Raw genomic sequence first — 22,330 nt, forward strand, 5'->3', positions numbered from 1 at the left:
TGCATTTTTGCCATGAGTTCCTTCTTCATTCTAAATACCTATTCACTTTGTACCTAATCTGATATTTATAATTTTTTAAAAAGATTTTATTTATTTATTTACTTACTTAACAGAGACAGAGAGATCACAAGTAGGCAGAGAGGCAGACAGAGAGAGAGGGGGAAGCAGGCTCCCCGCCGAGCAAAGAACCCGATGCGGGGCTCGATCCCAGGACCCTGGGATCATGACCTGAGCCGAAGGCAGAGGCTTAACCCACTGAGCCACTCAGGCACCCCGATATTTATAATTTTATATTATTTTTCTTAAAGAGGGATTTCTGAATTGTAGAAACTATAGACTCCACCATGGCTGGATTGCAGACGAATTCAAATGTGAATGTGGCTAGTGTCTGGCCAAAAATTTATCACATAGGAAAGGAGATGAGACAAGTTTCTACGAGAAAAATACTCCAGATTGATGCTAACCATTGTTTTGAGGGTTCCGGGGTCTCCGGGGACACCTTTACCAGTCCCTCAACTCTCCAGCCTGTCCTTATCCTGGCACTCACAGTTGTCTCCCTGAAAGATTCTTTTTTAAGAAACCCAAACAAACCCACTCTTACCCCATACAAATCACATGGTCAGAATAGAAAACCTGGGTTTCTCCTCTACTGTGTTCTCGGCCCGGGATGTCCTACCCCCTAAGTGACTTGGGGACTGATCCCTCAGTGATGTCATACAGGGTCAGCGGATTCCTCACTCACTCGCTTCCTGACCTCCATTAAGTCAGCTGACCTTTCCACACCTCTACAGTAGGGCTCAAAACACCAACTTCGAGCGCTATGAAAAGCCAATAAATAAGTTCATGAATGCAAAACATTAAGTTCAAAGCTCCAAACAGACCTTGAATGTTATTATGACCCTTCCTTCACAGCCCAATTCAAATGCTGCCACCTTTATAAAGCACACCCCCCCCACCCCCGCACCCATCGAGCGTTCCTTCCTGTGCACGTTAAACCTGCTTCTGTTTCCCAGCGTGTCATGTGCGGTTCACTATTGTCAAGCTCTTCTCCTATTTACTCACTCATTCTTTTATTTCCTAAATATTTATTGAGTTCCTCTCTGTACCAGACACCCACTTTCTCCCTCCCTGCGTTTATAAACCAAGCAGAGGCTGTCATATTTTATCTGTGTTCCCTAAAGCATTTAGCTTGTTGCTGTGCACTCATGACGATGGGCTCAAGAGTGGTTGTTTTTGCCTGGGGTGACATGTGAGCTGTGCCTTGAAGGTTGGTGAGGGTTAGATGGGGGGATGGCTGTTCCTGGGACACAGAACACGAGCCCTGCTTCTTCCATGGCGATGGTTCCAAAGCAGGGAGCAGACATAATCATCTGGACAGCTTTCAAAGGAAAGGGATGCCTGAGTCCCTTACTCCCCACCCCAGGTGATTCCAGTGTGCAGTGGGGTTTGCCAACCCCTGCTCCAAGATCATTTTATTATTTGGAGACCGAGACATTCCTAGCGACTACCTTTTTTCACCAGCCCATCCTCGTGACTCTGGGGTCACACATCCTTCTTAATGTCCAAGGCCTGGATCCTGTGAAGTCACTTGTGTTTTTTGGTATCCCTGACAAATGCTGGCTCAGGCAGGCTGCTGACAACTCTCTGATTCATTGTTCTATTACTTCATTGAAGTGTGTAGCAGGTGGGGCTGGGAGATGGGACCAATCAGGACTACGTTCTCCCACGTTTCCTACCCTTCTAGAACCGTCTGCCCTCCGCCACCAAGGACTGAAAAACAAAGACTCTGACCCACCCCCAGGAGAACAAAAGAAAACTTTAGAGTTCTACCCGTCCCCCATGTCCTCATCTCCCCGCCCCTACCATAGGTTTCTTTCTTTTTTTTTTTTTTGCCTTCTTTTCTTTTAATTAATTATTTTTATTAACATATAATGTATTATTTGCCCCAGGGGTACAGGTCTGTGAATTGTCAGGCTTACACACTTCACAGCACTCACCATATGACATACCCTCCCCAATGTCCATAACCCCACCACCCTCTCCCTATCCCTCCTCCCACCAGCAATCTTCACTTTGTTTTGTAAGATTAAGAGTCTCTTATGGTTTGTCTCCCTCCCAATCCCATCTTGCTTCATTTTTTCCTTTCCTATCCCCCAAACCCCCGACTCTGCCTCTCAGATCCCTCATATCAGGGAGATCATATGATAATTGTCTTTCTCTGATTGACTTATTTCACTCAACATAATACCCTCTAGTTCCATCCACGTCATTGCAAATGGCAAGATTTCACTTCTTTTGATGACTGCATAGCATTCCATTGTATATATATACACCACATCTTTTTTATCCATTCATCTGTGGATGGACAGCTAGGTTCTTTCCATGGTTTGGCTATTGTGGACATTGTTGCTATAAACATTGGGGTGCATGTGCCCCTTTGGATCGCTACATTTGTATCTTTAGGATAAATATCTAGTAGTGTGATTGCTGGGTCATAGGGTAGCTCTGTTTTCAACTTTTTTGAAGAATCCCATGCTGTTTTCCAGAGTGGCTGCACCAGCTGGCATTCCCACAAACAGTGTAGGAGGGTTCCCCTTTCTCTGCATCCTCACCAACTTTTGTCGTTTCCTGACTTGTTAATTTTAGCCATTCTGACTGGTGTGAGGTGGTAACTCATTGTGGTTTTGATTTGTATTTTCCTGATGCCAGGTAATGTTGAACATTTTTTCATGTGTCTGTTGGCCATCTGGATGTCTTCTTTGCAGTAATGTCTGTTCATGTCTTCTGCCCATTTCTTGATTGGATTATCTGTTCTTTGGGTGTTGAGTTTAATAAGTTCTTTATAGATTTTGGATCCTAGCCCTTTATCTGATATGTCATTTGCAAATATCTTCTCCCATTCTGTCAGTTGTCGTTTGGTTTTGTTGACTGTTTCCTTTGCTGTGCCAAAGCTTTTGATCTTAATGAAGTCCCAAGAGTTCATTTTTGCCCTTGGTTCCCTTGCATTTGGTGATATTTCTAGGAAGAAGTTACTGCGGCTGAGGTTGAAGAGGTTGCTGCCTATGTTCTCCTCAAGGATTTTGATGGATTCCTGTCTCACATTGAGGTCTTTCATCTGTTTTGAGCCTATTTTTGTGTGTGGTGTAAGGAAATTGTCCAGTTTCATTCTTCTGCATCTGGCTGTCCAATTTTCCCAACACCATTTGTTAAAGAGACTTTTTTCCATTGGACATTCTTTCCTGCTTTGTCAAAGATGAGTTGACCATAGAGTTGAGGGTCTATTTCTGGGCTCTCTATTTTGTTCCATTGATCTATGTGTCTGTTTTTGTGCCAGTACCATACTGTCTTGATGATGACAGCTTTGTAATAGAGCTGGAAGTCTGGAATTGTGATGTTGCCAACTTTGGTTTTCTTTTTCAACAGTCCTCTGGGTATTCGGGGTCTTTTCTGGTTCCATATAAATTTTAGAATTATTTGTTCTATTTCTTTGAAAAAATCAATGGTATCTCAATGTGGTTTTACCACCTTACACCAGTTAGAATGGCCAAAATTAGCAAGACAGGAAACAACGTGTGTTGGAGAGGATGTGGAGAAAGGGGAACCCTCTTACACTGTTGGTGGGAATGCAAACTGGTGCAGCCACTTTGGAGAACAGTGTGGAGATTCCTCAGGAAATTAAAAATAGATCTTCCCTATGACCCTGCAATTGCACTGCTGGGTATTTACCCCAAAGATACAGATGTAGTGAAAAGAAGGGCCATCTGTACCCCAATGTTTATAGCAGCAATGGCCATGGTCGCCAAACTGTGGAAAGAACCAAGATGCCCTTCAACGGACGAATGGATAAGGAAGATGTGGTCCATATACACTATGGAGTATTATGCCTCCATCAGAAAGGACGAATACCCAACTTTTGTAGCAACATGGACAGGACTGGAAGAGATTATGCTGAGTGAAATAAGTCAAACAGAGAAAGTCAAGTATCATATGGTTTCACTTATTGGTGGAGCATAACAAATAATATAGAGGACAAGGGTAGATGGAGAGGAGAAGGGAGTTGAGGGAAATTGGAAGGGGAGGTGAACCATGAGAGACTATGGACTCTGAAAAACAACCTGAGGGTTTTGAAGGGGCGGGGTGGGAGGGTGGGGGAACCAGGTGGTGGGTATTAGGGAGGGCACAGATTGCATGGAGCACTGGGTGTGGTGAAAAAACAATGAATACTGTTACGCTGAAAATAAATAAAAAATTAAAAAAAAATCAATGGTATTTTGGTAAGGATTGCATTAAATGTGTAGATTGCTTTAGGATGCCCAGACATTTTCACAATATTTGTTCTTCCAATCCATGAGCATGGAATATTTTCTCACTTCTTTGTGTCTTCCTCAATTTCTTTCATGAGTACTTTTTAGTTTTCTGAGTACAAATTCTTTGCCTCCTTGGTTAGCTTTATTCCTAGGTATCTTATTGTTTTGGGTGCAGTTGTAAATGGGATCCTCTCCTTAATTTCTCTTTTTTCTGTCTTGTTGGTGATGTATAGAAATGCAACTATTTCTGTGCTTTGATTTTATATTGTGACACTTCACTGAATTCCTGTATAAGTTCTAGCAGTTTTGGAGTGGAGTCTTTTGGGTTTTCAACATAAAGTATCATATCATCTGCAAAGAATGAGGGTTTGACCTCTTCTTTGCCAATTTGGATGCCTTTATTTTCTTTTTGTTGTCTGATTGCTGAGGGTAGGACTTCTAGTACTATGTTGAATAGCAGTGGTGATAGTGGAGAGCTCTTGCATGTTCCTGATCTTAGTGGAAAAGCTCTCAGTTTTTCCCAATTGAGAATGATATTCGCTGTTGGTTTTGCCTTTGATAATATTGAAGAATGTACCCTCTATCCCTACACTGGGAAGAGTTTTGATCAAGAAAGGATGATTTACTTTGTCAAATGTTTTTCAGCATCTATTGAGAGTATCATATGGTTCTTGTTCTTTCTTTTATTAATGTATTATATCACATTGATTGATTTGAGGATGTTGAACGAACCTCGCAGCCCAGGAATAAATCCAGCTTGGTCGTGGTGAATAATCCTTTTAGTGTACTGTTTGATCTGATTGGCTAGTATTTTGGTGAGAATTTTCGCATCTGTGTTCATCAAGGATATTGGTCTGTAATTCTCTTTTTTGATGGGGTCTTTGTCTGGTTTTGGGATCAAGGTAATGCTGGCCTCATAAAATGAGTTTGGAAGGTTTCCTCCTATTTCTATTTTTTGGAATAGTTTCAGGAGAATAGGTATTAATTATTCTTTAAATGTTTGGTAGAATTCCCCTGGGAAGCTGTCTGGTCCTGGGCTCTTGTTTGATGATGGCTTCAATATCCTTACTGATTATGGGGCTGTTTGGGTTTTCTATTTCCTCCTGGTTCAGTTTTGATAGTTTATACGTGTCTGGGAATGCATCCATTTCTTCCAGATTGCCAAATTTGCTGGCGTATAGTTACTCATAATATGTTCTTATGATTGTTTGTATTTCTTTGGTGTTGGTTGTGATCTCTCCTCTTTCGTTCATGATTTTATTTATTTGGGTCCTTTCTTTTTTCTTTTTGATAAGTCTGGCCAGGGATTTATCAATCTTATTAATTCTTTCAAAGAACAAGCTCCTAGTTTAATTGATTTGTTCTACTGTTCTTTTGGTTATATTTCATTGATTTCTGCTCTAATCTTTATTATTTCTCTTCTCCTGCTGGGTTTAGGCTTTCTTTGATGTTCTTTCTCCAGCTCCTTTGGGTGTAGGGTTAGGTTGTGTACTTGAGACCTTTCTTGTTTCTTGAGAAAGGTTTGTATCGCTATATATTTTCCTCCCAGGACTGCCTTTGTTGTGTCCCACAGATTTTGAACAGTTATGTTTTCATTATCATTTGTTTCCATGAATTTTTTCAATTCTTCTTTAATTTCTTGGTTGACCCATTAATTCTTTAGTGGGATGCTCTTTAGCCTCCATTTATTTGAATTCTTTCCAACTTTCCTCTTGTGATTGAGTTCTAGTTTCAGAGCATTGTGGTCTGAAAATATGCAGGGAATGATCCCAATCTTTCGGTACCCTTTGAGACCTGATTTGTGACCCATGATGTGATCTATTCTGGAGAATGTTCCATGTGCACTAGAGAAGAACGTGTATTCTGTTGCTTTGGGAGGGAATGTTCTGAATATATCTGGGATGTCCATCTGGTCCAGTGCATCTTTTAAGGCCTTTATTTCCTTGTTGATCTATTGCTTGGATGATCTGTCCATTTCAGTGAGGGGGGTGTTAAAGTCCCCTACTATTATTGTATTATTGTCGATGTGTTTCTTTGATTTTGTTATTAATTGGTTTATATAGTTGGCTGGTCCCATGTTAGGGGCATAGATATTTAAAATTGTTAGATCTTCTTGTTGGACAGACCCTTTGAGTATGACATAGTGCCTTTCCTCGCTCTTATTATAGTCTTTGGCTTAAAATCGAATTTATCTGATATCTGATTTATCTGATTGCCACCCCATCTTTCTTTTGATGTCCATTAGCATGGAAAATTGTCCCTCCCACACACACACTTTTAATCTGGAGGTGTCTTCGCATATTGATGGATTTTGTTTTTTTATCCATTCTGATACCCTGTGTCTTTTGATTGGGGCATTTAGCCCATTTACATTCAGGGTCACTATTGAAAGATAGGAATTTAGTGCCATTGTATTGCCTGTAAGGTGACTGTTACTGTATATTTTCTGTTCCTTTCTGGTCTACTACTTTTAGGCTCTCTCTTTGCTTAGAGCACCCCTTTCAATATTTCCTGTAGGGCTGCTTTGGTGTTTGCAAATTCTTTTAATATTTGTTTGTCCTTGTAGCATTTCATCTCTCCTTCTATTTTCAATGATAGCCTAGCTGGATATAGTATTCTTGCCTGCATATTTTTCTCACTTAGTGCTCTGAATATATCATGCCAGTTCTTTCTGGGCTGCCAGATTTCTGTGGATAAGTCTGCTGCCAATCTAATATTTCTACCATTGTATATTACAGACTTCTTTTCCTGAGTTGCTTTCAGGATTTTCTCTGTCACTTATACTAGTAAGTTTTACTATTAGATGATGGAGTGTGGACCTATTTTTATTTATTTTGAGAGGGGTTCTCTGGGCCTCCTGGATTTTGATGCTTGTTCCCTTTGCCATATTAGGGAAATTCTCTACTATAAATTACTCCACTCTACCTTCTGCCCCCCTCTCTCTTTCTTCTTCTTCTGGGATCCCAAATATTCTAATATTGTTTCATCTTATGGTATCACTTATCTATTGAATTCTCCCCTCATGATCCAGTAGTTGTTTGTCTCTCTTTTGCTCAGCTTCTTTATTCCCCCTCATTTGGTCTTCTATATCACTAATTCTCTCTTTTGCCTCATTTATCCTAGCAGTAAGAGTCTCCATTCCTGATTGCACCTCATTGATTCCTTTTTTGATTTCAGCTTGGTTAGATTTTAGTTCTTTTATTTCTCCAGATAGGGTTTCTCTAATATCCTTCATGCCTTTTTCAAGCCCAGCTAGCACCTTGAGAATCATCATTCTGAACTCTAGATCTGACACAGTACCAATGTCCATATTGATTAGGTCCCTAGCCTTTGGTACTGCCTCTTGGTTTTTTGTGTTTTTTTGTTTTTGTTTTTTTTTTTTGTGGTGAGTTTTTCCACAGTGTCATTTTATCCAGATAAGAATATATGAATGAGAGAATAAAATACTAAAAGGGAGGCAAAGACCCTAGAAAAGTGTATGCTAACCAAATCAGAAGAGATTCCAAACAAGGGAGACAAGAAAAGGGGTAAAAATAAAAAAATAATTTATATATATATATATATATATATATATATATATATATATATATAACTAGTGAATAGAACAGAGCCACCCACTTGATCCTGGGTGTATTTTGGTCTCTTAGAAGAAACTACCTCTCTAAATTTTAAAGAAAGAAAAACTTATATATATATATATACAGAAATAAGGATAAACATGATGAGGGGATGGAATATGACTATTAAGATGAAAATTTTAAAAAATTCTGAAAAGGGAATTGATAAGATAAGTTGGTTAGAAAAAAAAAAAGAGAAAAAAAATAAATCAGGGGAGGGAATGTGCTCAGGCTGGAAACTAGAACAAAGCCCTGTGCTAGATTTAGGCTATATTTTGACCTATTAAAAGAAATTGTATCCCAAATTTTTTTAGAAGAAAAAAACCCTATATGTATACAAAAAATAAGGTCAAATACAATGAAGGATAAAATATGACTATAATAATGAAGGTTTGAAATGATTTTTTTTAAAGAAAGGTATTGTTAAGATAACCTAGTTAAAAAACATTGAAAGAGGAAAGAGGAAAAGTTAAAAAAAATTAGAATAAGAAAAATTTAATTTAACTTTGCAAGACTAAAGGATCATGGGGAGAAAGACACGAATTCCATGCATTGCTTCCCCTTATCTTCTGGAGTTCTGCTGTTCTCCTTGACCAGTGAACTTGGTCTTGGCTGGATATTCTTGCTGCTCTACTCAGGGAGGGGCCTGTTTGTGGTGATTCTTTAGTATCTTTGCCGGAGGCAGAACTGCACCGCCCTTGCCAGGGCCGGGGCTAAGTCATCTGCTCAAGTTCGCGCTCAGGAGCTTTTGTTCCCTGAGCGCTTTCCGTAGAGCTCCGGAGGGCAGGAACGAAGATGGCGGCCGGAGGGCAGGAACGAAGATGGCGGCCGCCCAATTTCTGGCCCGGAGAACCGAGAGCTCAGGGTCCCCCTCCTCAACGTGCCCTCGGAGAAAAGCCGACTGTCCCTCCCTGCTCCCTGGTCTCTGGCCGCACTCCGAGCTCACCAGCCTGTGACTGAGCGTTTCTGTCTCTGGTGCACGGCCCTGTCTGGAGTCTCCAAACCCAGCAGATTCCTGCCTCTAGAGGAGGAAGGTAAGTCTCCCTGGATCTGTCACTTGTGGGGTCCCTGCTTGAGGAGCAGTGGCCCATCTGTGACTTGGATCACGGTTTAAGGTAACCCCGAGCTGAGAGCCCCTCCTCAGCTCTGTCTCTGCTGCCGGAGTCCCCGCTCTGATACCTGCAAGCTCTGTGACCCTCAGACACCCCCGTCCTTCTGTGAGCCCTCAGGACCTGAGACCGCGCTGTCCAGTGAGGGCCCCACCCCGCTCCGCCTCTGCAGCGACGTCCCTCCATGGAGTGACTTGCACACGGTTGGATTCTGTGCTCCAGCTCTGCTGCTGGCTGGAAGCCGGCCCCTCCCCCACTGTCTGTCCTCCTGTCCCTTTGGAGTCACTTCTCTGCACATCCCGCCTTCCAGAAAGTGGTCACTTTTCTGTTCCTAGAATTGCCGCTCTTCTCTTCGAAGAAGAGACTCCTGTTGGGTTTGTAGGTGTTCGGAATGGCTTGATAACTAGCTGATCTCCTGCAACCTGATGTCATCTCCCTCTGCTACTCCTCTGCCATCTTGCTTCTCCTCCCCCTCCCTAGGTTTATAATCAAATTTTTACACCTCATTTCTGTGTTTTTCATCAGCTCATTCTTGCATTTTCTTTCTTCCCTTCCCTTGAACCGCTTCCCCTCCAGGCCCACCGCCTGTGATTAGGCCTCCATGCAGACGTGCCAAGCAGCATTTAATAATGGGGTGCTCCCCTGACAGCAGTTTTGATAAAAGTGGTGGGGAAGGTTCTTAGAGGGGCTGTGCTCGGCAGAGAGAAAGCGTCCCCAGGTGTCACAATCTGAGATGCTCCAGGCCCCACCTGTAATTATACCTTCTCAGCCTCACCTATCCACCTCCCTTTCAGAGCAAAACTATAGTGGGTGACACCTCCCCACTGGGGGAGGCACCAAGCAGGAGTTTTGGTTGGGAAATTAGTATTTCTTTCTTTATCTGCCCTGCGGGTGCTGTCACTCCCCTAGGAAGAGTTCCGGTTGCTGCTGGAAAGATCAGGCATTCAGGCTGTAAAAATAACAACCTTTTACCTTCAGAAGGGCCTTGTTCCTGAAAGAAATTAGGCCTCCATTACTGGCCGTTTTAGACCATTAGTGATATGTTTGTCTTTCCCCAAGAATGTTTACCTTTCCCTATGGGGAACCGAGGCCAGTAACTGTAATCAAAGCTCAGGACTTCAGCTCAAGGAACCAACAGTTAGGTTTTGGAGTTGAATTTCAACTCACTAATTGGCTCTGCAGGTGCCTTTGTTTTTCTTTCCCACTCCCTAAGTGCCCTTGTCTGTCTTGAGCTGCCCTCCCCAGGTGCTAGAGAATTCTAAGCCAAGGAAGAGGGATTAGATCCTCCCAGGAGCGGTACTGTCTCTCCCCATAACCTCAAGGTTTGCTATCGAGATTCTCGCCAAGAATCTTTTGTCTGCTGGATGTTACTTTACTGCTCCATGCCTCGAATATAATTATGGCATCTACCTATGAGGTTTATGTGAAGATTAGGTCAGATAATGCATATAAACTCAGCAAGTGCATGCCGGAGGGTTCCTGTTCATTAATTGGGAGCTGTTTTTACTATGGTGTTCTTCCTCTCAAAACACAAGCGGGAACTCGGATGATCCTGCCTGTCCCCCCTCCCACCGTGCCCCCACCACCATATGCCCCTGAGGAGGAACCAATGAAGAAATGCAAAGAAGCCTTTTGAAATATCCAGGACCACAGGAAATTAATAGTCAGAGCGTCCCCTTGAAGCTCTCAGTCTGTTTTCCTACCTATGGCAGAAATCTCTCCAGGTCATTTCTAGTGGGAGAAGCTTCCACTATCTTCTGCTTGTTACTTCTAGGACCATAGACTCACTACTTTTCAAGGATGCCTGGACCATCTTCAGACTTTAAAAGTTCTTTCTTGTATTAGACTCAGACCTATCTCCCTGTAACCTTGACTTGTATTATGGTGGATGGGATTGTAACCAAGTCAGACGTTAGGATGGAGAACTGAATTTGCCTGCCTCTGAACTTCTGTGAATCTAGTCGTCCTTGTTCATAAAACAGGGGTAGTTATTACTCTACCTCATTACTTTACACCACTCTGGAAAGGATTGAGTGTGGGTTGACCACTTTGGTTTCGAAAGTGCTAAGAAATCTAATGGGGTATCAGCCTTCTGGACAACACACAGTATATTTACTTTGTTTTCTGTATGACCATCTCTTGAGATGGAAGATTTCAAACACAGAAATTGGGTAGTATGATACGGTGCTCCTCATGTACTCGTCACTCAACTTCAAAAATTACCAGTATCTTCGCTGATCTTGTCCTGTGGTTTTCTTGACCCATTCCCATCGGCTTTCCTCCTGGGCACTTTTTAGATTGCCAAGTGTCTGTCTTGAAATGGAATGACCACCGGGTTGTTCGTTGTGAAAGCAGAGAACATGTCTGCCTTATTCACTCTTGTATCTCTAGTATCTGGCACTGCCCTGGTCACCGTAGGCTCTTAATCAACAATTATTAACTAAACCAAAAGAAGAGGCATTTGGGTACCATAACACTCTCAAGTATTGTGTCCCCCCAGGGTAGGAAATGGGTTCTTGCTATATCCCGGAGTCTAGGTCATGACAATCAAAATTAACTGACCACAGTTAACCAAGGAGGGGGTTATGGGACATCTTTGGGCCACTGAAGGATGGAGCATTGGGGCAAAGTTGGCTTTACTATGTCGTTGGTTTGGATGAGAAATCATTCCTGAATGTTCTTCATTGTGTGCACTCAGAGATTTCCTAAGAGCAGATACAGAAGTTATGTCTGTGCTTCTCTTTTGGGGGGCTTGACTACATGATTCTCCAGTGTTCCCAGGCTCTCCCCAAAGTCAGGTGGAAGCCTCCGAGCTGCTTCCAAGAGGAGCAGGAGGGCCTCAGAGATCATGATGAGTCCCTTTAACTCTTGTGCTCATTCACTCGTGTGTAAAATGACTTACCTCATGGGCCCATTGGGATTTATAAGGAACCTAATGTGTGTAAAGTGTATCTTCCAGTGCCTGGCATGGAATGGGCACGTGATGCTTTTAAACCCACACAGTGGCCTTCCATGCCTAACCGCCATAGTTTGCCATGCTTGGTCTCTTTTATATTTATGTATGTATGTATTTATTTATTTTAAGATTTTAATTTATTTATTTGTCAGAGAGAGAGGGCGAGAGAGAGCGAGCATACAACCAGGGGAAGAGGCAGACAGAGGGAGAAGCAGACTCCCCGCCGAGCAAGGAGCCTGATTCGGGACTCGATCCCAGGACCCTGGGATCATGACCTGAGCTGAAGGCAGACGCTTAATTGACTGAGCCACCCAGGCATCCTGCTTGGTCTCTTTTAATGAGATCCACTGTGTGCCAGACATCACGTCAGGTGCAACAGCCTGGTGTCTCCAGGTTACTCAGTGGAACTTGGAATGTTGAAGGCGGCCTTTGTAATGACCTCATTCTTCCTCAAGTGTTCCTTGGTGCCACTTTCAGAGCCAGACCATGGGCCCGGAAGGATCATGGGTCTGACATGGGCTGGAACTTCTGGGTCATTCATAATATCATCTATGAGGACTTCAAAGATGGAGTGCCATGCCGTTCATTTTGACCTCGTGACTTGCTCTCTACTCCTTTACTTGCCTGCTGTTAGTGGACATTCAGTCCATTTTTGTATTTATGGGGGAATTTGTGGTGTGGTGAGCCCATGCTTTTTTGAGGCATTTCTGGTGGAACACCAGGAACCCAGGCAGCCGAGAATAGCAATTATTTGTAATGGGAGTTAAAATCATGCTTGGGACCCCCAAAAGTGTTGCCTCACCCAAGTAAAGAGAGGAAAGAAAGGAAAAGAAAGAAAAGGAAAAAAAAGAAAAGAAAATTATTCTTTTCTTTAATGTCTTTCTTTCATTAATTATGCATTTCCTTCTACTACAAATCTTTCGGGAACTCAGATTTAAAGAACTACTAGAAAGCTATCAAATAATGAATTGGGGTCTGACCCATGGGGAGAAATTGCTCAGTGCTTATAGGAGAGGAGGTCACATTTGCTTTGAAAACTTGGCAGTTGACCATTGGGATTTCTCAGCCCTGCCCTGTTGATACCTGTTGACCTTCTTTGTCTCCACGCCTGTCCTTTTCAGGTGGAAGGGCTTCTAGAACCTTACATCTCTAGCCACCCCTCAATATTTCTTTATTATAACAAAAACTTGTCGAAGGTTAAGAATTGGCAGACACAGCTTCTAATTCTGCAGTGTTCTAATGTGTTCTCCTTTCTTCCTGATCGTGCATTGTGAGTTACACGGTACACAGAGACCTCAGTGGGTGTTAGGATAATGAAAAAACATTATCCCAAAGCAGACAGGAAGGGTGTTCTCCCCACTTCCTTTCTCCTTCCTTTTCTTTCTTCTTTCTTCCCCTTTTCTCCCTTTTCTCCCACCCACCTTCTCTCTCTCCCTTCCTTCTCACTGTACCTCCCTGTCTCTCTTTTTCTTGTTCTATCTTTTCTTAGAACTGGTTTGTAGCAGAATGAATCATCTAAGAGCTGCATGGACAGGAGGAGGGAGGTGGGGGAAGGGGGGTTAGAAAATGCACATCTGTCCCCCCTTACAGGATTATAGCATAGAACTACTTCCCTTTATTGAGCTTTTCAGGGCTTCACTGGGGGGGGGGGCTGTGTTTGGTCACAAACCAGGGTGGGAAGGGACCATAGGAAGAGGCAGGCCACTCCAGATGGATAAGTAGCAGGTTGACTAAGCAAGGGGATTTACATATGAGGCTTGTCTTGGGTGGCCACAGGATGAGTTGATCTCTACACCTGCCCACCATGTCTGAAAAGTTTATAGAGAAGCCTTAGTGGGGTTAGTGGGCTTCAGTACTGACCTGTGTGCCTTCATGTACACAGTCCAGATGGTCTCAACAGCACCTTACCTCTCAAGGCTGCATCCTTGGCATGGCTCCCACCATGGGAATGCTGGATAGAATGTATATTCCAAGGACAGGGGAAGGGGTGAGTAGCCCTCATTGCCCAGGTCCAGCTCGCAGGCCAGCTAGTGACCCATCATCTCAGTGACCTCCTCCGGCAGACTTCCATTGTCCCCAAACTTTACAAACTCAGTCTGTATACATTAGAATAATGCAGGCATGGTGAGGCTCCTGGTCATGCCCATGCTGTTGGGATCCAGGAGCAGAAGAGTAGTGAGTCTCAATAAATAGCCTATCGACCACCGAGGAGTGAAGTGAGCCCATGGGTTCCCCTCTCGGCTTTCTCCCTCACTGCATTATTACTGGGCTGTATCTGTTCCCTTTGTCTCAGCTGCTTCCAGAATCAATAGCCAGCAACGATTTCCTCCAACCCGTGCAAATTATACACAGGCATGCTGGGGGCTTGGGGTGACTAGGCAGGCAGTTCTCGGGCAATCTGTCCCTGGGGCACTTTCATGACTCCAACCCTCTTTGAAGCCAAGAGGCTGAATAATCTGACCTCAGAGCTTGAGAAATAGTGGCATGTGTACTAGTGGATAAGAGAGCCGGGGAATCTTCTCTCTAGACCTGCAGAATTTTGGAGTGACCATGAGAAGACAAAACATACCCCAAATTATGAGTGTTACCTTATGGAAGAAGGGTAAACCAGTGTTGACAGCTTGGACATTGGTGTCAGGTAGACCTTTGTTTAAGTCCAGCTCTGTCTCTCACCGGCTGTACAAGCGTGGTAAGTGGCTTACTCACCACGTTTGTATCCAGACCACACTTTCTTCCCTTGATATTAAGAATACCTCACTGGCTTCTCATGGGGATTAAACGAGATAAAATATGTTATGTACTGTGCTTAACACAATCCCTGGAAACTTCTCAATGAAGTGCGTCATTTCCGTCGTTATCTGGTGTGCTTTCTTCCTTGTATTATTTTTAAGTTACTAGTGTTGGATAAGGCCCTCATGGAAAAGGTTCTAGGAGAACAAGATGTAGAAAGTGGGGTGTTTTACAGATCAAGAGAGTAAGATTATTGAGGATGTTTGTGTTTATTCCTCCTGCCTGTCTGTACCTCTCTTCCCCAAGAATAACTTTGTCTCTTCAGTCATTGCACCAAAAAGGGACAGAATAAGCCCCACAAGGTTTCCCTGCTGAGGCTCTGACACGGGTCACTCTTGACTTTGTGCTGGGACCCAGCACCCATTGGGAATACTGGTCTTGGCATCTACCCAGGCAGAGGACCAGAGTCTAACAGTTGCATAGGTCTGAATCTCAGGAGAAAGGGTTGGACTAGAGACCTCTACTTGGGAATCTATGTGGGAGAGACCTAACCCGTGACTGTGTGAGTGAACAGGAAGTGAGTATAGTTGAAACAGGACCACAGTGAATTCCTAGGAACACCCACATAGAAGGGGAATAAAGGTCCACTGATGGAAAATATGGCAGAATGGTCAGAGAGGGAGAAAGAACTAGAGAGAGAAATGTCAAGGTCTCTGTCCACATCGTCATCCCAGAACCTGTGCGTATGGTATTTTACATGCCAACAGAGACTTTGTAGGTGTCATTAAGTTAAGGATCTGAAGATAGGGAGGTGGTTCTGGGTGGGCCCAGAGTAGTCACAGGGGTCCTTGGAAGGAAAGAGAGAGGCAGGAGAGAGGAAGGAATGTGAGGATAAGAGAAGAAGTCAGACTCTAGTTATTGGTAGCTTTGAAGCTGGAAGAGGGACACAAACCAAGAATGTTGACAACTCCTAGAAGTTGGAACAGACAAAGGATGATGGGTTCCCCTTAGAGCTCCAAGGGAACTGGCTGTAACCTTGATTTTAGCCCATGGGGACTGACCTCCAGATAAGAAAGATTCACTTACAAATAAAGATAAACTTATATTGTTTAAACCACTAAGTCTGTGGTCACTTGTTACAGCAACAAAGGGACACTAATACAGTCTCCGAGGAAACAAAGCATTTGAGGGAGGTGGGAGTGTTCAATAGTGTCCAGACCCCAGAGGCCCAGGTGGCAGGAGAATGGGTGTCACTCCAAGTCAAGGTGACACATTTCCTAAAGGAGACAGAGATGACAGTTCTGAGGACCAGGCTCAAGAGGAGGGGAGGGGCTTCCTTTACTCAGGGTATGAGCAGTAAGCACCAAGCCTAACTGCTAGGGTCAGCCAGTCTCTTGGGCTACAAACCCAGTTGCAGGGACTGCAGGGGCAGGTGGGGAAAAGGCCAGGCAATCCCTGGGCACTTCCCAGAGGACACTGGCAGGTGGCCAGAGTGGGGCAATGGGCCCCCTAGGAAGGGGGCGGGGCTCATCTAGTTGGACAGCCCTGGAGACTCTTGGCATCAAAAATGCCTCTCGGGGGGGAAACAGCCCAAGTGACTGACAGGCTGGGGTTTAGATTTAGGGCTTCAGGCCAAGATGAAGCCTGGAAAATGCCATATGTGTTCAGCAGTGGGACGAAAGCAGAAAACAGAGGAAAAGGTGAAATTCTAGGTAGATCTGGCTTGGATGAACTGAGGTGGTCTAGGTTTCAGAACAGGCTCCAGAGGAGGGCGGGCAGTGTTGCTCAGGACACGGGAAACAAAGCTGAATGTCAGGACGCTGACTTGGAGTGGTTCCATCCTCTTTCCTGCTCCAGGTCAGGTCCCGGGTTGGCGGGAGGGGTCCAGTGGAGGGCGGCACAGGTCGGGGCCAGCGGAGGGTGGGGGGTGCCGGGAGGGGGACGTGAGGTTAAGACACTGGTTTAGATAGCAAGCAGGCCAAAGCTCTGCCTCACCCACAGGCTTTCCAGATGCTCCTCGTGGAGGCTTCCCATCTGAGGACGGAACAGATTAGAAGGTGACGTCAGGGAGAAGGGAAGGGGAGTAAGTAGATACTCCCTCATGGATGAGCCAACTTTTGTTTCAGCCTTGTTTCACTGGCAAAGACGCTGAGGCTCCAGGGGGAGGGGACTTGCCCGGATTCCTGGAGCTACTGGGCAAAGGCAGAGGCCGTGGTCTCTGAGCTTTCCCAGCTTGGGCTCTTGCCCCCACACACAGCCCACACTTCACATGGGCCAGGGTATGATGAGCATTGGGCTTAGACCCATGGGCACACACTTCACAAGGATCCTACAGTCTTGGCTGCCCTTTGGTATGGAAAATTCTATTTACTTGAACACCCAAGACCTGGAACCTCTATTTGGTACAGCTGTGGCCTTTTCCATAGTGGCCCGAGTCAGCTGGAGTGGAGATGAGTTGGGAAAGACTGGTCCTAGGGCTAATGGATTCCTTCTGGATGCATGACCCTTGCATTTTCTCTCTTCATTTACAATCAGATGTCCTACCATGGAATACTTCTGTGAGGGAAGCCACTCCAAGGAAGAAATCACTCACTGTCACAAATGGTCCAGTTGAGATGTAACAGGAAATGAATCCGCAAACTAGGATTGAAGCGAGCTTGTTGTTCTGCACATGGGGGTGGCGGGGCAGTCAATGTTCGGTGCTATTAACAATGTTCGGTGCTATTAAGCTGGCATCCTGTCCTTGGAGGCTCTAACTGGGTAGATTTGCAGTGGGGCCCAGGCATCCAGAAAGGGGGTCTCACACCATCAAAGACCGAGAGCTGTAAAGGTGATATCCTGCCTGTGACAATTTCACCACCTCTGGGGGGCTGATTACCCTCGAGTGGCCCCACAGCTCCCTGGCTTGCAGAAATCCGTGCATAGGTAGGAATTGGCAACCCGGCCCATGTGAGATTGACAGGGGGCAGGCACTGGCATGAGGGAGCGTAACAGCTCCCCAGAGTTAGAGCACTGCTCGGCTGGTCTTTGTTTACCTGCCTCATGAAGAGTATGGAGTTATGCCCCATTTTCTGGAAAAACTGATGTGAGGGTGCTATAGTCATTTGATTTGAGTGTTTCCCCTGACACCCAAGTCTCTCCAAGTCCTCTCCCCGTTCACAACCCACAGGCAGGTTTCCCTTCCAGAACAAGTCGCCGGCTTCTAGAACATGCGATTCCCATTAGCCTGCTGGCTTCCTCTGATGGGGCTCTTCTGGATGTGCAAACGTATCCTTCTCTCTTTCTTATTTTATTGGCTTGGCGCAGGAGGGAAGAGGCAGGGTGCAGATTTGGTCTATGATGATAGTGGAATATTTCCAGATGCTAAGTGTATAATCCCTTTGGTTCTGCTGTGCCTGCCAAGCGAGAGCATAACAACGGTGTGCTACAGAATAGAGCTAAGGGTAAAACAAAAGTGTAACACGATTCTGTTAGCACGCTGCGCTTGAGGAGAAATGAACACACTGTTATTAGCATGCCTGCCGACCCACTTTTTTCCCCTTTGTGTGTATTGTTAAAGGATTTTGAATGGAAACATAGTTGAGGGGAAAAGGTAAAAGTGGTTTGACAGGGAAAAAAATCTATTAACAGTGTGGTTCTCTGGTTTTAATTCAAGGAGAGTTGCTGAAAATTGTTGATCAGTGAATAGACTCACGTTGACCAGACAGACAATGCTGAATGGCCACCCGGGAGAGGGTGAGGTGGTAGGGGGAAAAGACCTTAATGATTCATTATCTTCTTTCCCTTCATGTTTTTGGCTTATTCTTCCTCAATGGTGGGAGGTGATGGGTCTTATGCAGAAAGATACACGGGAGGGAGTAGAGAGGCAAGGACCTGAATGTGTGCATGAAATAGAATCTGATTTCCAAGCATGGATGATCTTGGGATTCTGCGAGGTCTCTTCCCTTCTGGAAGTTGGTCCCCATTGCCTCCTGATGGACTTTCCAGATCCTGGGCTCGGCCTTTCTACAAGACCTCTGATGATACAGCTTTATTGCTAGACTTCCCAGTTAATGATGGCCACTTGCATGGGCTGTCCTGTTACTCTGTTGCATCTCTCTCTCATTATCCCTGCCACTGGTGGTCTGTTTGGTTTCTGGGTCTTGGTCAAGTCTACTAGCAAGGGGTAGTCCATGGTTATGCCAGCATCCTAAATACAAACTTATCTGGTTTCCTGTTATACCACTCCTGTTGACGCTTGACCTGTATGATTTCTAGCTAACTTCATGGACAGTCACAAAACAGTCCTGGGAATGTGGGTAAACCCTGGGGATGTTGCTCAGCTGTTCTGTGTCTGAGATTTCATCCAGAAAAAAAGGGGGGGGGGAGCTGGAAACTGCACCTTATACCTTTGTAACTTGGAAGACCAACTAGTCCAAAGATGCTTGAACCAAATTAGCCACGCCGGCTGGGTGTCTTTACTGGGCCTGGGTTTGCTATTTTTTTCGGAGTGTACTTCACCTCTCTGAGATGGCAAGCATCCTTGGGGGCGGGAGGGGGGGCTCAAGTTCATGATTCAGTTTGGAGCGTGCTTAGGATACTTCAGAAGTATTATAGAATGTCATCAGGATTGTTTTTTTCCTCGTAAAACATTTTTGTTCAAACTTTTCGCCTCCACTTGCAACATCATGGTCTTTTACAACCTCAGTCTACTTTTCACGTTGTTTAACAAATATTTTCAGAGCCTATTATCACTTCTGTCCAACTCTGGATAACTGTTATGTGATACTGAGTGTGGGTCAAGGGCAAGGATGTAAGAAACCTCTCCGGGCAGTGTAGACTGAGCTAATGCAGTGGGAAATGCGTGGGTGAGTTCTTCCCTAAGTAGAGAGCAAAGCAAGTTTGGGGTTAAAGTAAAGTACCCATTGTATCACGTAAATGAGAATATCCTCTTGTTTATTTCTCTTTGATGGGAGTGACATGAGGTGGTGATGAAGTCACCCAAGTTAAATTTCAAAGAAGTTTCATACATTTATAAAAATTCTCTTTGTATTTAAACGTAGAGAAATGCACCCTCTCTTATTGCAGTCCACACCTTTAGTGAAAATAAAACTGGCAACTTGGTGTTTATCCCATTAGTATTCAATTATATTTCCCAGATAAACAGCTGGAGGCCATCTCTTCAGTGACAAATGTGTTTGATTTGACTTAATCACTACCACAAGGCACATCATTTACCAACATTTGCTGTAGTACAGTTTTAACAAGTAGGGTGACCCACCCTGGGAGAGGACTGAAAAAGAATACAAAACACAGAGAGGCAGAGAGGAGAAGGCAAGCACAGAATTAGAAAGGTATCTGGACCTTCAAGTGACTCCCGTGTTTAGCGAACCCATAACCTCGACACAGAGAAGCACGCAAATCATAGGGGGATATGCAGTGCAAAGAATGATCGCCATGTGAACGTACCCGTGTCCCAGCACTGAGGCCAAGAATGAGAACATACCTGTGGCTCAGAACCATCCCTCCTTACCCCTTGTATGCGTTACCCACCAAAAGTCATCCATACCGCTCATGCTTTCATTTACAGTTCTTAAGGATGGTAGCCACTTGTCATTCTAGAAGTTTCTCAGCCAGCCCTTATGAGGAAGTCCTCGGCGTGCTTGTGGGCTAAGGTCTCCATGAGTCACATGCTAGATTTGAGCACTGTGTCCTGTGGCTGAATTGTGGCTGGAAGGGGAGCTAATCATGTTGAGGAGGGGTATGAATCTACTGTCTTTTCCCTTCCGTGTGCGGGAAGCTGCAGCGCTCTCTTTCCTACTGCTACTTCCCTCTTCAGAGTGGACACAGGCGGACACCTGATCTACCTCTCTGGCTTGCTGTGAAGCTCTAATGACATAATGGATGTGAACACACTTTGAGCAGGATAAAGTACTGTACAATTATTACACCCTTTACCTAATGTGATGGAGAGACATTGATAGTGTAGGTTGTTATTTTGAACAAGAGGGAGACAAGTGCACGTGTAACCAAACCAAAATAGGTACCGATCCTAATGGTTTGAAATGGCCCTAAATGTTTCTCCAAATCTGGACAAGTGCCATTAACTTAACTCTTTAGGGCATCACCTTAATAAGGCTGGAGTTGTGTAGTAACCTCCATGTCTTAGAACATTCAAGCTGCTGTCACAAACACACCATAAGTGTGGTGGTCTATTAAAAAACAGGAATTGATTTCTCATGGTTCCAGAGGCTGGGGAGTCCAAGGTAAAGGTGCTGGCAGATGTGGTGTCTGGTCAGAGCCTGCTTCCTGGGTCTTCGGCTGCTGTCTTCCTACTATAATCTCACCTAGTGGGAGCTTTCTGGGGTCTCTTTTGTCAAGACACTCATCCCATTCATGGTAACTTTGGTATCATGATCTAATCCCCTCCCCAAAGCCCTGCTTCCATATTCCAACCCACTGGGAATTCCGTTTCAACATATGAATTCTAGGGGACACGGTCAGTCTCTAACATTGCATATGATCTACTTAATTTTATTCCATTGCGTGTATGTTCCTGTTTCCCCAATTGCACCCAATTTACCAGAAACATGAAATGATTTTATTTATTTATTTGATAGAGAAAGAGTGAGAGAGTCCAAGCAGGGGGAATGGGAAAGGGAGAAGCAGGCTCCCCACTGAGCAGGAAGCCTGATGTGGGGCTCGGTCCCAGGACCCCGGGATCATGACCTGAGCCGAAGGCAGACGCTTTACCGACTGAGCCACCCAGGCGCCCCTAAACTGTTGATTATTAATGATGATCAATCTGATAGGTTATGATTAGATTATCAGAGTATTAACCCCCCAAAATCAAGATCTATAACCTACCGATAGAGAACTATTTTTACATGAAAAGCAACACAGTCTAATATTTGTGATATAAAGTAATGGTCCTCTCATGCTTTGGTTGGGCTTCTGGCAAGTTTCGGAACATAGACTGGTGGCACATAGGCACTGGATTAGGGCTTGGTGATAGAAAGTGGAACAAAGCAGTTATGTCCCTTCCCCAGTGATGTTCCAAATTTCTTAGCAAGTTCATCTCATCTCATTTAGTCCCCATCTTATTTTGTTGTGTTTTCATTTCTGTCTGTTCTTTTTTTCTTTTTTTTTTTTTATGGCTTTCCATCCCTGGAATATAGAGATCAGCTGTGCCCTGTCAAAAGTAAGTTTTCTGAAATTCCCTTCTTTATTTTAAGTTTTAAAAAAGATTTTATTTATTTGAGAGAGGGGTGGGGCACAAGCAGGGAGAGGAGCAGAGGGAGAAGCAGACTCCCCTACTGAGCAGTGAGCCTGAGGCTCGATCCCAAGACCCTGGGATCATGACGAGAGCCAAAGGTAGACGCTCAGTACACTGAGGCACCCGGGTGCCCCTCCCTTCTTTGTTTTAATGATCAGCTGCTTCTTTCTAGTTTAGGTAGTGAAATTCTTTCTCACTGGGTCTACAGTTTTGTTTCACTAGGTCTTTGATGCTGATGGCAATTATATTTACTTAGTGGGTGGTGGTGGTGGTGGCGGTGGCTCTCATCCTGGGCAGAAAGGAGAGATGCTTTCTCATGGTTCTTCCTCATGGCTGGTAATGTGCATTGCCTACTG

This window comes from Martes martes, assembly GCF_963455335.1.
Source record: "Martes martes genome assembly, chromosome: 18".
Lineage (NCBI taxonomy): Eukaryota > Metazoa > Chordata > Mammalia > Carnivora > Mustelidae > Martes > Martes martes.